This window comes from Pogoniulus pusillus, chromosome 6 (genome assembly GCF_015220805.1).
Source record: "Pogoniulus pusillus isolate bPogPus1 chromosome 6, bPogPus1.pri, whole genome shotgun sequence".
NCBI classification, from domain to species: domain Eukaryota; kingdom Metazoa; phylum Chordata; class Aves; order Piciformes; family Lybiidae; genus Pogoniulus; species Pogoniulus pusillus.
Window position 1 is genome coordinate 44,480,703 of NC_087269.1, and position 4,232 is coordinate 44,484,934.

General features: G+C 40.5%; 1 long non-coding RNA gene across 1 annotated transcript; it reads right to left on the reverse strand.

Annotated features, from left to right (window-relative positions):
• Positions 1-654: 654 nt before the first annotated feature.
• On the reverse strand, positions 655-3,005 carry LOC135176371 (uncharacterized). Its single transcript, XR_010302617.1, has 3 exons — positions 2,890-3,005; positions 1,136-1,188; positions 655-755 (listed from the first exon to the last, which is right to left on the reverse strand). It is a non-coding gene; the product is annotated as an uncharacterized LOC135176371 (long non-coding RNA).
• Between the last annotated feature and the right edge of the window lie 1,227 nt (positions 3,006-4,232).

Consider the following 4,232-nt stretch of genomic DNA (forward strand, 5'->3'; position numbering starts at 1 on the left):
ACTGCCTACCAAAACTATTGCAGCAAATATTCCGAGAGGTTTCAGATGACGAACTGTGCTTCCCTGCTGTTCGACTACCACTGCACTAAGGAGCACGAATGAAAAAGGTTTGCAAAATAAAGTCACTTCAGGGTATTTAGCAGATCGAAATAGGGGGTAATCCAATCACTAGAAGTGCACTGGAGAATCCAAGTGGCCATTTGTGTCATTAGAGCAATTGTATCCGTGGACACAGCTGTGAAACACCTATGAGGATAATAACTCTTCAGTACATTGAGAAGTGTTCTAGCAGATAACTACATCTTTTCTCTCTGTTAGCAAATCAATGTTTAACTGTAAAACTAGTTTGAGTTCTTTCCTGATGGTGTAGTTAGAGCTTGTTGAACAGCAGATATTCACTTAATCCTAGATGCAGTTTGAAAAAAAAAACCAACATAATATGAACCCAAATCCAACAAGTTTCTTCTACACTGCAATGTCATTACATATTGTGAAATTTTAATCATGATGGAATTAAGCTGTATACAGTAAGGCCTTCACAGCTTCTTTTACTCTTTCATCACTAACCAAACTTTCTTTTGGATTATGAAATGTTAATTTAGTATTTTGGAGCCATTGTTCAGATCACTATTGCTTCTGATGTTTACCTTCTAAGTGGCCAGTTCCCCTCTAACTTGGTCTGAAGATTTCAATAGCTGATCCAATTATTACAGGAATCATGTTCTGCATTAGATTGCATTCAGCATCTTTATTCGCTGAAGGAAGACAAAATTAAGCAGAAATAACTTTTATACTTACTACACCAAAGTAAATTCTTGACAAATACAATATATTGCCAGGGCTAGCAGAGTTCTGTGGAACTACTAAGTAGCCAAACCAAGAACTGAGGAGCAATCACGTTTACTTGCCTAGAGGTATGGTGGTTTAGTAATATTAGCATCATAAGTACAAAAAATATGAGGTTATGTTCACATCTGTGTGACAGTATCTCCTCCCTTCTCACAGAAATTGACATTTTAATAGCAGTTAAATGCTCATGAGACAGCTCCTAAGTCTCTGGACTTTTTTCAGCTTGACATGTCAGTGGGTCTTTTAAGAAAAAAAACTAAACATAAAAATAGAAAATCAGTATTACCTGCCTTGGTTTGCTCCCCTCCTTTCACTGAGACCTGGGTTTACACTGGGATTCTAGCAGCATAGAATCATAGAATCAACCAGGTTAGAAGAGACCTCCAACATCATCCAGTCCAACCTAGCACCCAGCCCTGTCTAGTCAACCAGACCATGGCACCAAGTGCCTCACCCAGACTTTTCTTGAACAACTACAGGGATGGTGACTCCACCACCTCCCTGGGCAGCCCATTCCAATGCCAATCACTCTCTCTGGCAACAACTTCCTCCTAGCATCCAGCCTATACTTCCCCTGCACAACTTGAGACTGTGTCCCCTTGTTCCGTTGCTGGTTGTCTGGGAGAAGAGGCCAACCCCCACCTGGCTACAACCTCGCTTCAGGTAGTTGTAGACAGCAATGAGGTCACCCTTGAGCCTCCTCTTCTCCAGGCTAAACAACCCCAGCTCCTGCAGCCTCTCCTAATTCCCTTCCAAAATCAGTTCATAATGGACAAAACAGTGCTGAGTAAACTTAAGAACGGGTACAATCTTGAACATAATTGTTGGTGTGAGCCAAATACGAGATTTTATTCTTCTCCTCTTTCCAATGAGTAAAAAATCTTTGGGTTTTACTCCTTGTTAGCACTGCAAACATATCAGCTTTTCAGGTTTTGGATATTTGGCCATTTTAGATAAACATTCCAACCTTTTAAGTGCTTACAGTCTAAACTGAAGAGCTAAATGTTTATGTTGCTGTGAATAAATTCATCATTGCATTTAACAGAAAACCTGCTAATGTAATATTATTCCCATCAGTGAGTGAAGACACACACTACTGAATCATAGAATCACGGAATCATGGCATCAACCAGGTTGGAAGAGACCTCCAAGATCATCCAGTCCAACCTATCCCCCAGCCCTAGCCAGTCAACCAGACCATGGCACTAAGTGCCTCATCCAGTCTTCTCTTGAACACCTCCAGGGATGGTGACTCCACCACCTCCCTGTGCAGCCAAATCCAATGGCAAACCAAAGTTTTAAAGTAAGATAGTAATATTGCTCTTTAAATATTTAATACGTTTCTACATAGTAGGTTTTATAGCTGGATCATATAAAATTTTCCAAGTTCACATAGTTTCTAACTTTAAATCTATTCCCCAGGCCTTTTGAAAACAATTAATCATAACTATTAGTTTATATGAAGCCTAGAAGGTTGCTTCAGGGGTTTCAAATAGCATATTCCTCCTGTAATTCTGGTTTAATATTAAATAAAACCTTGGCCTTGTATTTTAAGAAATATGATCTAAGATACTGCTAGGAACAGGATTTGGAGCCCATTGTTATATCTGTACAGAACAAGAGTGAAATGGCAGCTGGTTTTAAGAATGCCTTGTGTTACATAAAGAATTTGTTTGGTCCAGAAAAGGCGATTTCTAGAGCCAAGTATCTGTTCTTGATAAATCTCTGCTCAGTTTTCACTAATGCTTTTAGCTTTTGTCTGCTTAGGTTAATGTGAGTGATGTCTCTCACTTCTTATTGTTTACATTTTCCTACTCTTTGGGGACAGCAGTAGGATTTACTAGTGTGTAAATCTGAAAGTATGCCATTCACTCCAAAATACCACTCATGCCTGCAAAATGAAACCAAACTGGGGTATGAAGTTTTCTTCTAAGAAGAAAAACAACACCAACATAAAAAGCATTGCATGGTGGTAGCAGCTTCTCATGTAAAAAAGTTTCCATGTGAAAGCAAAGTAACATAGATGAGGATGTTTCTTACCCTCTGTGGTTAACTTGTATGAGTCCATTTCCACTGTGAGGTTTGGATGCATGTGTTTGCTGCAAGGTCAGGAGAGTTTGCCATGGATCAGCTCCTCTGGGGTTCATACCATTACACATTTCCTGTTTTGCACATGACAACCCAGTAACCTTTTTCAAAGGCACAAGCTCTATGTATAAGCCTTCTGAACAGATTTACTACTGTACTACTGCAAGTGAGTCAGACAGTACAAAGCTGAAGGAAAGCACTCTTGAGTGAAACCTGTCATTTTTTTTACAGAGCCCTTCAGAACCTGAACTTTGGTCCACAGCTGAAACAATTAGAAATCAAAGAATGACCATGTCAGAATTTAAACTGGGGTTTCAAATCTCTAAATATATCAGATATATCTATATTCTGAGTTATTTAAGAGGTCAAACATGTCCAGTGATTTACCATAACTCTGTTCTTTTACTAGACTGCAGATAGTATTTTCAAAGAAACTAATGTCTTCAAGAGTTTTTTGTTAATCATAGAATCAACCAGGTTGGAAGAGACCTCCAAGATCATCCAGTCCAACCTAGCACCCAGCCCTAGCCAGTCAACCAGACCATGGCACTAAGTGCCTCATCCAGGCTTTTCCTGAACACCTCCAGGGATGGTGACTCCACCACCTCCCTGGGCAGCCCATTCCAATGCCAATCACTCTCTCTCCCAACAACTTTCTCCTAACATCCAGCCTATACTGCCCCCAGCACAACTTGAGACTGTGTCCCCTTGTTCTATTGCTGGTTGTCTGGCAGAAGAGACCAACCCCCACCTGGCTACAACCTCCCTTCAGGTAGTTGTAAACAGCAATGAGGTCTCCCCAGAGCCTCCACTTCTCCAGGCTGCACACCCCCAGCTCCCTCAGCCTCTCCTCATAGGCTTTGTGTTCCAGGCCTTTCACCAGCTTTCTTGCCCTTCTCTGGACACCTCAAGAGAGGTGCTGGAATGTGTCCAAAGAAGTTTCTGAAAGAGAAAGCAACAAAAGTGTGGAAATTACAAAGAGAAATGTAAAGGAAATGACTGTTAAGAAACAGTTTGGTTTTGTTTGAGGTTGTTTTTTTGCTTGTTGGTTTGGTTGTTTTTTTGGGGGGTTTGCTTGTTTTTAATCATTTCAAGTGGAGATGCATCCATTTGAAAGACCTGATGCTCATCTATGAAACTGGTGCAGGAGAAGACTTGGCATAGGTCTCACTTTTTCCAAGACTGCTGGAGTCACAGTTGAGATGAGGATTATCCATCCCTTATGTACATTTCCATTGCTATCTGGTCACAGAGCACCTTTGGTGTATCTTAAAGATGATAAAGAAATCATCTGA